At 38.8% G+C, this 12,767-nt stretch overlaps 1 long non-coding RNA gene across 2 annotated transcripts in view; it reads right to left on the minus strand.

The window, feature by feature from the left end:
* Positions 1 to 12,767, minus strand: part of LOC139156784 (uncharacterized) — a 67,728-nt gene that overhangs the window by 42,723 nt on the left and 12,238 nt on the right. The window contains exon 1 of one of the 2 annotated variants that reach the window (XR_011557378.1): positions 10,977 to 11,204. The exons of the other annotated variant lie outside the window; for it this stretch is intronic. This is a non-coding gene — a long non-coding RNA (uncharacterized lncRNA). Of the gene's footprint in view, positions 1 to 10,976; positions 11,205 to 12,767 lie in introns of those variants that run through there. 2 annotated transcript variants of the gene reach the window in all.

Below are 12,767 nucleotides of genomic sequence, written 5' to 3' on the forward strand. Positions count from 1 at the left end.
GCAAGAGGGCACCTAAACAACAATGATTTGGCCTATTAGATTTTGAAATAAAATTAGAACCACCAGAATATATACCAGGGTTGGAGGCATGAGTGTAGCTAAAGATCCAAAATATCTATCATTATTTATGCTGTACTGTGGAAAGGCCCAGCAGTTACCAAGATAGAAATGGCTGCTTGCACATCAGGGAAAATGAAAATTTGTGGAGGCTTTCAATGATTGTCCACTTGGTACAATGTACAGTCAAAGAGAGTTCCCAAGTTGTCCTTTGCTTTTTAAGCAGAATGTTTGTTTGTTTGTTTGTTTGTTTGTTTATCGGATTTATATGCCACCCCTCTCCGAGGACTTGGGGCGGTTTACAACATATAAGGAACAGTGTACAGTACATCCAAATCCAATTAATTAAAGTTAATAATCTAAAAAAACCCCTGAAAAACCAGTTAAAATACTCTCACACCCATTCAATCAGCAAGCTCACAATACATTTGTCAGCTAGGGGGCATTGTCTAATGACCCCAGGCCTAGTGGCATAAATGAATATTCAGACTCTTACGAAAAACAAAGTCTTCTTTCATTATTCTAAATTAGGGTTGCTCCATATAGACTCTGCTGCCTGCTGCTCTTAGCTCTTTAAAAAACAGACTGATATAGCAATGGGAATAGCACTTAGACTAACCGGTATATACTATTTTAGTGTGCTTTCTAAGCAGTTTACATAGTCAGCATATCGCCCCCAACAATCTAGGTCCTCATTCTACCCGCCTCAGAAGGATGGAAGGGTAAGTCAACCTTGAGCATGGTGAGATTTGAACTTCCAAATTGCAGTCAGCCGGCAGTCAGCAGAATTAGCTTGCAGTACTGCATTCTCACCATGGTGGCTCACATAAGTATAATAAATGAGAGAGTGAACATATAACTTTCACCCATCAACCCATTAATTTTTCACTTCTCTTGTTCTCCTTCGAGATACAGGAATAGTATCCATTTGTCCATCTGTGTGAAGTAGGCAAGCATACTTGTTCTCTACATTAGCTATATCCAAAGACAGAAAAAAAGCACCAAGCCCTAGGGAGGCATTGGGCATTTAGGATGTCAACAAGCCCCCTTAAGCCACTTGAGAAAAAGACTGAGTCTAACCTTTGCCAGATAGAGACTCTGCTTGTGCTTGTTACACCTTTGTGGTGACCTTCACAATGAGTGAGTTTCTGGATGACACATGATAGTACTGCTGCAAGAGACAGCAAAAGCTACAGAAAAGCTTTTAGAGACCTTCCAGAAAACCAGAGAGCCCACCTTCGATCTGTGAAATAGTATCTCTTTAATGGATTTATAGTTCACACTAAGCAGTTTAATAAGAAGTCCTCTTTGCAAGGTCCGTCTACATCTCTAATTAGCGTTACTGTTATTACATGATTTTAAATGTGCATGCTGCTGAATCTTTTTGTACTCAGTGCAACCTGCAAGGACACTAACCCCGATTAAATGCCCATAGTGAACCACATTGTGCTAACTAATTTACCTAACCAATAAAAGAAATAAAGTGTAATGCAACATGAGATTAAAATCTGGCTGCAGAACTTCTGAGAGAAAGGGCTTTTCACTCCATTAGAGAAAGCTACCACTGAGAAGTACAACTTCTCAGAGAGGTCAGTAAGGGGCGAGTACAAGTGCACTAGAGTGCCTTCCGTCCCCTGTCCTATTGCTCTCCTATATCTCCTATACCTTTCTTCTATTGCTATATCTCTTCTTCTATTCTTTCATTGATATGTTCTATTACTATACCTTCTTTTCTATTATTTCTTAGATATATTTTACTATGAGTATCTCCTCTATAACCTTCATCATGTATTTTATTATGTGTATATAGATATATACCCCCTAAAACCCTCATTGTGTATTGGACAAAAATAAATAAATAATAAATAAAATTAACCTCTGGAGAAAGACTGCTCTACAGAACAAATGGCACGACAAGAAAGCAGTTATGATGTCTCTGCTTTATCCATCGGGGATCTGCAAATGGCAAATGGTTCTATTTCAGATGGTCAAAAAGAAGTTTGTTCTTAAAGCTTATTGTATTATACACACAATAAGGATTTAGGACTTAGCAGAGCTTTAGCATTGCAAACATATATGTTTAATCTGGATAATAACTAGTAGCATTTTTAAAAAATTCGTTGTTTTTAAATGCTTCCAATTCAGAATTTACCGAAAAGTCACAGTTATTTTGATATTTATTTATTTAATTTATTTAATTGGACTTGTATGCCACCCCTCTCCGTGGAGTCGGGGCAGGTCACAACATATACCAAAATACATAACAATAGTTTGTCCAATTAATATACTAAAACAATTCTTAGATTTCTAATTTAAAACATTCATTCACAATAATAATAATAATAATAATTATTATTATTATTATTATTATTATTATTATTTATTAGATTTGTATGCTGCCCCTCTCCAACCTTTTGTTGGACAGGGGAAGGTCTAATGTCCCCAGGCCTGATGGCAAAGATGTGTTTTTAGACTCTTTCGGAAGGCAAGGAGGGTGGGGGCAGTGCAAATCTCCAGGGGGAGCTGATTCCAGAGGGCCAGCCCCCACACAGAGAAGGCTCTTCCCCTAGGTCCCGCCAGCTGACAATTTTTGGTCGACGGGACCCTAAGGAGACAAACTCTTTGGGACCTCACAGGTAGCTGGGATTCGTGCGGCAGAAGGCAGTCTCGGAGATATGTCGAATAGCAGCATCTCCTCCCAACTAACAGAATTCTGGAACTCTAAGGCGTATCTTTATGCCACAATATAAAGAAAAGCCCAACACCCATCAGGTATTTCTTGTGGCTAATTACTAGAAAGGTTACTAAAGTTTAGAGACTAAATTGACAGATAACCTTTTTTTTTAAAAAAAAACCCCACAATCTGGTTATAATAGTTAAATTTTCATCCAGTTATGATTTTTCTGCTCTTTGATAAATGCACTCTGGGAAAGGGACAACGACCTTGTCCAATTTCATCTTCCTATTTTTATTTATTTTTATTTATTTGTTTTGTCAAGTGAAGATATGATATGACAATAGTAAAAATCAAATATTTGAAAAAGAGTATTAGAAATAATAATATTCAAATACATGCAACTAGTAAAAATGAAGAACATTAAGGACTGGGGACAGAAGGCATGCTGGTGCACTTATGCACGCCCCTTACAGACCTCTTAGGAATTGGGACAGGTCAATAGTGGATAGTGTATGGGTAAAGTTTTGGGGGTTAGGAGATGATACTACAGAGTCTGGTAGTGAGTTCCATGCATCTACTACTCGGTTACTGAAGTTGTATTTCCTGCAGTCGACTTTGGAGCAGTTTACATTAAGTTTGTGTCTGTTGTGTGCTTGTGTGTTGTTGTGATTGAAACTAAAGAAGTCATTGACAGGAAGGACGTTGAAGCACATGATTTTATGGACTATGCTTAGATTGTGTTTAAGGCGATGTAGTTATAAGTTTTCTAAACCAAGGATTGCAAGTCTAGTTTCGTAGGGTATTCTGTTATGAGTGGAGGAGTGAAGAGCTCTTCTGGTAAAGTATCTCTGGACATTTTCAAGAGTGTTTATGTCCGAAATGCGGTGTGGGTTTCAGACTGATGAGTTGTATTCAAGGATTGGTCTGGTGAAAGTTTTGTATGCTCTAGTTCAGTGTTTTTCAACCAGTGTGCCATGGCACAGTAGTGTGCCGTGAGACATGGTCAGGTGTGCCGCGAAGCTCAGCAAGAGAGAGAAAGAGAGAGAGAGAGAAAGAAAGCAAGAGAGAGAGAGAAAGAGAGAGAGAAAAAGAAAGCAAGAGAGAAAGAGAAAGAAAGCAAGAGAGAGAAAGAGAAAGCAAGCAAGAGAGAAAGATAGAGAAAGAAAGCAAGAGAGAGAGAAAGAGAGGGAGGGAAGGAGGAAGAGAGAAAGAGAGCAAAAAAGAGAGGAAGGAAGGAAGAGAGAAAGAAAGAGGGATGAAGAGAGAGAGGAAGGAAGGAAGAGAGAGAAAGAGGGAGAGAAATAGAGCAAAAGGGAGGAAGAGAGAAAGAGAGAATTTTTTTGTCCAAATTTTTTTAGCCCCCCCATTCCCCCCCGCTCAATGTGCCCCATGATTTTGTATATGTAAAAAATGTGCCGCAGCTCAAAAAAGGTTGAAAATCACTGCTCTAGTTAGTAGTGTGAGATTGCCAGAGCAGAAGCTACGTAGGATTAGGTTAACAGCTCTTGAAGCCTTTTGGGCGATATTATTGCAGTAGGCTTTGGCACTTAGGTCTTTTGATATGAGAATTCCTACAGAGAAAGACCTCTGGCTTTAAGCCCAGAAAGGGGTTTGCACCCTAAATTCAGGTCTACATCACAGACACAGGCTGTTCACCAGTGACAATTCATACCCCACAGCTGTGATTGGTGTGGGGAAACCCCCACCAAGGATTTCCGATTATGGCATTAGGAAGGCTAGCTTTGTAAGATGGAAAGGTTTTGGAGAGGTAAGAAATAATGGTGCTTGAAATTAAATTCTGCATAGTAGTTTTTTTAAATTAGTTGGTGCAAGTTACAAAGTCCCAGTGGTGGCTCTGAGGGCATTTAAATTTTTTAAAAAACTTTTGTGGCTAAATGTTAAACCAACGCCGTTAAGCAAAATATGCTAACTATGGTATTTAAAAACAACACGGGAGATCCAACTTCATTATGCTTAGACCACAACCACTGGTACTAAGACAGCATCTCACACCAGCATCAAACCAAACAGTGTATCAGGAAGACAGACTATCAGCTCTGTTAAGTTGCCTTCTGGTATAGGAAAGCTACTTTCCTATAGTTAATGCAGAAATTTCACTTTTAACTCAATTGCCAGTCCTTTTCCCAGAAATCAGTAGGATTCCAGTTTCTCTTTTTTTGTCAGCAAAGTATCTTGGCCTAGTACCCTGTTTCCCCAAAACTAAGATAGGAGATGTCTTTTTTTTTTTCAATTCAAGAATTCACATTTATTGCTGAACAAAAAAAATGAACATTTATTATCTACTGTACAGTAGTTGTCATCACAAACCAGCATAACCAGACAAACTGTGAATCCTATCAAGAATTTCTTACTACTACCGTACCATTATTTTCATGTACAACAATTATACTTTCTTCAAATATATGTTATATATGTTCTGTTTGGGAATGCTGCGAAACGAAACGTCTCCTACGTCTTACTTTCGGGGGATACCTTATATTAGGCAATTCTATGAAGCCTCTCCTATGTCTTACTTTCGGGAGTGACTTATTTTGGGGAAAACAGGGTATTAAAATCCATTGCTTTCAGGGAATTTCTCAGAATCCAGTTCTAGAATCAATAATCCAATGATGCCCTAAATTGGGATATACTGTATTTTTCCCCTCGTTTTTTTCTTCCATTCAATCTTGTCTAATTCTCAGAAAATGCCTTGCAATTTTCTTGTCAAGGTTTTTCAGAATTAATTTGCCATTGCCTTCTTCCCTGGGTTGAGAAAGAAAGACTGGCCCAAAGTCACCCAGCTGGCTTTATATCTCAAGTCTCACTAGAACTCACAGTCTCCTGATATCTTGCTTGATGCCTTAATCATTACATCAAACTGGTTCTTTTCCTCAATTTGGAATAAGGAAAGTATACATTTGGATTCATGTAAATTCATTTGACCTCAGCAAATCTTTCTTCTCTGCGATCTGCCATAAGATATAAGGAAGAGCTGTCTTACATTGCCATCCTACGTTCAAAAGAAAAATAGGGTTTGCTGACAGTTTGTTATCATTTGTCAAACTAATACAACTCTTTCCGTGACTTGGAATAATATTACTATATGGGCCTTTGACATGCATAACTAGGAAATGAAAACTAGATATGTTTACCTTTTTGCAAAGCAATGAAACAGATTTCAAGCCAGCTTCCAGGAGCATAGGCATTCCTTTCGACTCAGTTAATCTCTCTTTAGAATTAAGGAGATTAATTTTTTTAAAAAAAAAATAAAGTTGTATCTTATCTTTCTACTTTGGCAAACACTCAAGATGGCTAACAACAACCAGAACAGAATGTTAAAAGTTAAATTAATTAAATTAAACTTAACATTTAAATTTGTGCTAACATTAATGAATACACTTAAAAGCATGGCAAAAGGGCACATATATTTTTCAGATTTTCTAAATGCTGAGAGAGGAGGAGCAATAGACAACCCGTAGAGAGCAATCTAGGAGAAACCTTTTTTCAATGAGCTGTAAATTTAAGTTTCCAACAGTAAGGCTATCTTCAGAAGAACATTGAGTGCAGATCTTAATAGCTGGTAAGACTTGTCATGAAATACCCTTCAATGATTAAGTCCTAAATTATTTAGGTTTTAAAAGTCAACATCAAAAATGTTACACTTTGTCTAGTACACAACTTGTAGATTTTTCAATGTTGCATGAGCATTGTGATTTCATAGTCTAGCTATTGCATTTTGTACTAGTTAGCACTTGTCACGGTGTTCTGCCGGCGTGTCCCAACCACCCGTAATTACAGGGTAATAAGTCCAGAAAGACACACACCACACGATAGAAGGAAAACCAAAAGTCTTTATCAACAGAAAAACAGAAAGAGCTCCCTTTTTAAATGTCAAAGGTATTTTCTGATACACACAAGGCACAGGTTAAATGCAATCCAATTTCTCACCCAATAACTGGGAAATTGAGTCCAATTCTAAAGCCCAGAAAGTCCACACACAAACTTGAACAGGAAAACAGCAAAAACCATGATCTTGACAAAACTATGAATCAGATAAACTTCCACAACGCTAAATCAGCACGCTGTTCTTTTTATCTGTAGCACTAATTACAGCAGCCCCACCCAACCACTGTAATAATCCTTCAGTTGTTCTCTCCTATGCATCACTCTCCGCATGCGTGGATCTGTCATAAGTTCTTGTTCAGAATCCAGCGATGCTAAGGATGATTTATCTCCGCCTGGGCTGTCTGCCAAACTCCCCCCTTCTCTGCTACTCACACTTCCTTCGTCAGAGGAGCCTTCGTCAGGAGATTCTATCGGAAGCAAAACAAACCTGTGGCCTGTGGATGTTTCCCCCACATCCACCTCCACATTCCTTGGGGCAGGAGCTGGGCCAGAGCCAACCACAACACATGGTATCGATTTCAATGAAACAAGCAAATACTGGCTCAATGGAAGAATGAGACATGGGGGATTGAGTGGGTGGGAGGATATTGGATCATTTGCATCTATAGTTCCTTCCTCCCCTATTACTATAGCTCTTGTCTAACAACCCAATCATTGACTATTTGCAGGACCACCTTCTACCTCTGAATTGGCCTTCTCCAGATCCTATCCACCAAACAGTGCTGGTTGGCGGGGCTGTGGGGAAGGGCATTCTCTGTGGTGGCTCCAATGCTCTGGAACAATCTGCCACTGGAGATCCGCACTATCCCCACCCTACTGTCCTTCCGGAAAGCCATTAAGACCTGGCTTTTCTGTCAGGCCTGGGGCCATTATCACCTTGGCTCAGCCATGAATGACTGAGAGTATGTATGGTTTTCTACGGAGTATTAAAATCACTTTTATACTGTTTTATATTCTTGTTATGGTTGTAATCTATATTTTTATATTGTTTTATTATTGTAAGCCACCTAGAGTCCATTTGGAATTGGGTGGCAAATAAATAAATAATAACCCACAATTTCTAAAGTTGAAAAACACTAGAACAAAGATTGGTAAGAGACCCCTTACTAAATTTCCTCAAGATTGGAAATAAAGACCTGATTAATTATTTGAATTGTCTGACTGCTATCTAAGGTGGCAATTCTGTACCCATTCACCTGGCTCAACTGAAGTCAGCGTAAAGTAATTTAGCCCATGGGGAAAGTTATGCTCTTAAACTGATCTGATACTATAAAAGCTTTACACAGCTAACTGGATGTGGTGAATTCAGTGACAATTTAAAACGCATCATTGCTGCCCTTTGGTTTAAAGGCATTCTGAAAAGCTGGTATTTGACCTGATCAACCATAATGGCTCCAGAGAAACTACAGAGTCATTACAATCCATCATATAAATGGCTGCTTTGGGACATCTAAATCCTCAGATTATTTGACAGCTCTACAAGAACTTGGAGAAAAGAACCCCAAATCAGTATGCAAAGCATCTACAGTTAAAGAAAAAAAAAACCCATGCATATTCATACTATTGCACAGCAGCCTGATAATACAGCCATTTTGATCTCAAATACTCAAAGGGATCCTGTTCATACTATGGATGATTTATTAGCAAACAAGAATTATTAGCAAAGAAGCTCTTTAAAAAAACCAATTAAACAAAAGTGAAGTTTACAGGAAGCTCAGGGGAAAATAAAACTTCAGGTTTAATACAAGCTAATAGATTTTTGTCTTTTATCATTTCTTTATTGTCATTTATTTTTTTATCCATTAAACCAAGAACTCCAAAATATACTGCACTTCATTCCAATCATAGCATAGGCTTCTTATAATATATAAGCAAAGGCAGAGAGGGAGGAAGAAAGATAGATTTCTGGACTCTAAGTTTGAATTTAGTGTTGTAGCTGACATTTCCAAATATATAGGATTTAACAGGAGCCATGTGAGGCATTGCACTACTGCCATTGTAACTTCAACTAGAACAATTTGGTAACAAAATGAAAAACTCAAATCTTTTATCCTAAAGCAAGAGAAAACATTTCTGCAAGAGCTAGTCTACCTGATAAGCATTTGCTTCTAATTTTCAGCCTATTTGCTAGTAGCTGAGACTTCTGGCAATTGCAATCTAAATATCACAATATCACAAAACATCACAAAGACATCATGTTAGAGAAGATGGTTCTTTCCTGATAGATGATGCAAACTGCTAATTAATCAGAAGGATTGAAAGTAACTAGTCAGTCTCTACAACTCGCTTGCTTATTTCCCTTCCTTCGTTTCCCATTCTCCCTATAACAATGAACTCATTGACTGAGATATTTTGTAGGCTTTTTCTCTAAGACAGAAGGTGACTCCTAACTGATTTCGAGAAGCTTATCTGGGTCAGATCCGGTTAGTATTTGGGTGGGAAAATACAGAAAATCTACAACTATAGGCTAGAGAGGGGTGTCAAACTGGCGGCCTGCATGCATCATACAGAGGCCACACCCATCGCATCTCTGCAAATTGGGAAAAACCTGGCAGAATGTCACATGATGGCAATGTGACGTAGTGAGTTTGACATCCGTGGCCCAGAAGAAGGCAATGGCAAACTACTTGTTTTCCCAGAAAATTGCACGGATTTGTCCATTAAATCACCAGAGGTTAACCCAATTAAGGGAAATTATCCTTCACATAGGAATCTTTTATTCTTTATCTTTAAAATAAACCATCAGTATTCTGCAAATTTCTCCTTACTGCCTTAGTCTTTCTGAAATCTTGAGCATCTTCATGACATCATCTAGCCACTGACAAAGTTATAGGAAGTCTATCCATATTTTGATATAGTGATGACTCTACAGAAACTCATGAGAATGAAAATGTATCTTACTATTACTTCAATTTGTATTCCACCTCTCTGCTCAGAATAAAATTAATACCAATAGTTAATTATGGAGTGATGGTCATATTTCTACCTACTCTCTTCTGGCAAGCAAGTCTGCAGGTGTTTACAAAACAAATTAAACTATAAAATCATCAATAAATAAAACCTACACAATAAATAAAACAGAAATAGATAAAACTTTTCCAAAATAGTTTTGGACATAAGGAATAAAATGCCACTTATGAAAGGGAGAATAGCTTATAAGGACCTGGATTGTGGGGGCAATGTGCTATTGCTAACATGCTGTAAGCCGCCCTGAGTCTAAGGAGAAGGGTGGCATAAAATCAAATGAATGAATGAATGAATGAATGAATGAATGAATGAATGAATGAACGAACGAACAAACAAACAAACATTGATTTTCAGATTTTAATTCTAACAAGGATAAAATTGCAAACGGATTCCACAGTGTCTTCAACTTTAGGTAATTCTAACTAGAATAATTTCTATTTTTCCTTCTTGGGCAGCACCCAAGATGAATGTGCAAAGAAATAGAGCTTCCAGTTGGTGTCATAATGACTAAGGAATTTATTTTGAATGAGTATTTCTATGCAATAAAGAGCTTTGTAAATTAAAACTAACACTTTCATTGCATTCGTAAAGCAATGGGAGGGAGAGTGCAACTGAACAAAAAAGTAGTGTCACATGAAACACCCCAGCAGAAGTCTAGCCAACATCTGGATATTCTCTTGCTTCTGAGTGTCCCTCAAGGGACAAAGCTCATTACAATAACCTATTTGGAATTATTGGGAGACAATCAGTGTGTAGTTCAGAGGCCAAGTCAGACCTAGCCAGAAAGGAATGAAGTTAGTAAATGAAATGAGGATGACCCATGAATGGCTGATAACTCTGGACAAGCACAGAGTTGAGGTATCTCCACAAATTACAAGCCACTTGTTGGGGAGGGGAGCTCTTCTAATTGAACTTGACTATACTCTGCTTTTGCTTGTACCTTAACCAAACTGCAATACTGTATATCCAAAGCCAGGAGACCAGGAACCCAGCATATCTGATGTGATAAAAATGGGAGGGAGATCTGAGCATTATATGCATAAAAGTGGCATGCAGTATCTCATTCCAATATGGTTTCTCTGAGTAGTTTCACATAGATATTAAATAATTTGTATAGTCCAACAATTATTCCTGCTGTGGTCACCTTAAATGGAGGTGCTTTAGTTAATACATTAAATATTTCTAAATTTCAGTCATTTAGATGGGGATTAGGTAACCTAGGATTTCTCTTATTTGTTGTCAGATCATCTTACAAATAAAAATTTTCTTGATTTTTTTTTTGTTTACAAATATGAGCACTTAACATTTTATTTCATCGGTAATAGCGCCCTTGTGAACAAGTTTTGCAATGGGAGAATAAAGGACTTACGGCTTTAAATTGTTATTTATTGTACCAGTACCGCAAACTGAGCAAAGTTTGTTGCAGATTTGGGAATTAGACGCAGGGGTAGGCAAAGTTGGCAGCCTCCGAAACCGCCGAAGTTCTCGCTTTTCCAGAATCGACCACGCCTCGGTTAAAAGGGGTGCTGCTTTCATTTGTACAGCGCCGTTAAAGCGACGGAGGAGAAAAACGCGCTCCTTCGTGGACGGCACCATGCTGGGCGAAGGCTCCGTGTTTGACGTGGAAAAGCGCCTTGCCACTTGGTGCGGAGCTCCGACCCGTCAATCTCTCTCCCCTCCTCCCTCACACACATACTTCGATGCCGCGGGCAATTTCCCGCCGTTCGTCCCAACCCCCAGGCGGCAAAGGGTATGAGCGCGGCACCTTCTCAAGGACTACAACTCCCAGGTGCAGAACTTCAGATCGGTAAGGTTAAAGGTCGCCCGTGAAGACTGCTGGGTAACAACCTACGAGTTTGGCGTCGTTTGGGGCAGGCATCTCCAATCTTGGCAACTTTAAGACTTGTGGACTTCAGCTCCCAGAATTCCTCAGCCAGCTTGCTGAGGAATTCTGGGAGCTGAAGTCCACAAGTCTTAAAGTTGCCAAGGTTGGAGACCCCTGCTTTGAAGTATTTCTGGGGTTGTTCTGAGACACCCTTTGTTAGCATGCTTATATGTCTTTCCCTTGGAGCAGTGTTTCCCAACCTTGGCAGGTTGAATGGCTAAGATACTTCAACTCCCAGAATTCTCAGTAAGTCTAGAATATGGGATTCTAGGAGTTTAAAATTCTAGGAGTTTAAAACAATTGGCAAAGCTGGGAATCCCTGCTTTGGAGTGCCTGTATATGCTCATCATGAGCCACCACCATTTTCAGTTTTTTAACATTCCTTATTAATAGCAATAGCACTTAGATTTATATATTGCTTTGTAGTGCTTTTGTAGCCCTCTCTAAGCAGTTTACAGAGTCAGCATATTGTCCCCAACAAACTTTGGTCCTCATTTACGCGCCTCAGAAGGATGGAAGGTCGAGTCAATCTTGAGCTGGTCAGGATCAAACTACAGTACTTGCTGTGGGCAGAGTTAGCCTGCAATACTGCATTTTAACCACTATGCCACCAGGGTTCTTATTAACACTTTTGCATCTGCCATATTCTCATGATGTTGCTTTTCAATTTTTCTGCACTGTCTTCAACCTTAAAGCCAAATTAAAAAAAAAAATTCCAGTTGTCAAGGGCTTCTTCCACTTTGGTCTTGGTGATGCCTCCCTTCTGTCTGGATCAGTGTTTCTTTTTTAAGTCTTCATTGCTGACTGGTGCATTCTGGGCATTGAAGTCCATGCTGAGAAACATTGGTCTAGATCACGTCTATGGATTCCTCTGTTGAGGCAATGTGGTTGCACAGATCAGCCTTTTCTCTCATTTCTTACATCAAATGCTAACATGCTTCCTTGTAATTCTAACCACCAGCTGTTATCATGCATCTGTGCAACAGGAAATAATGTGACAAGATTTTACATATTTGAACACACCTATCCTCTCTTCACTCAGCTGCCTTTTTGTTGGCTATAATACCTTGTTTCCAAGTGTTCTAAATTTTAGTTTCATCATTATCTTGTTAGCTGCCTCTCAGATCAGTTTAATTTGCTATCCTTTTTTAACCATGATGCCCCGAACTAAGATAGAATAGATTTCTTTCTTGGCCAAGTGTGATTTGACATGCAAGGAATTTGTCTGTGGGGAATAAGCTCTCAGTCTACATACAAATACACAGCGTACATACA

Source organism: Erythrolamprus reginae, chromosome 1, assembly GCF_031021105.1.
Source record: "Erythrolamprus reginae isolate rEryReg1 chromosome 1, rEryReg1.hap1, whole genome shotgun sequence".
In the NCBI taxonomy this organism is placed as follows: Eukaryota; Metazoa; Chordata; class Lepidosauria; order Squamata; family Dipsadidae; genus Erythrolamprus; species Erythrolamprus reginae.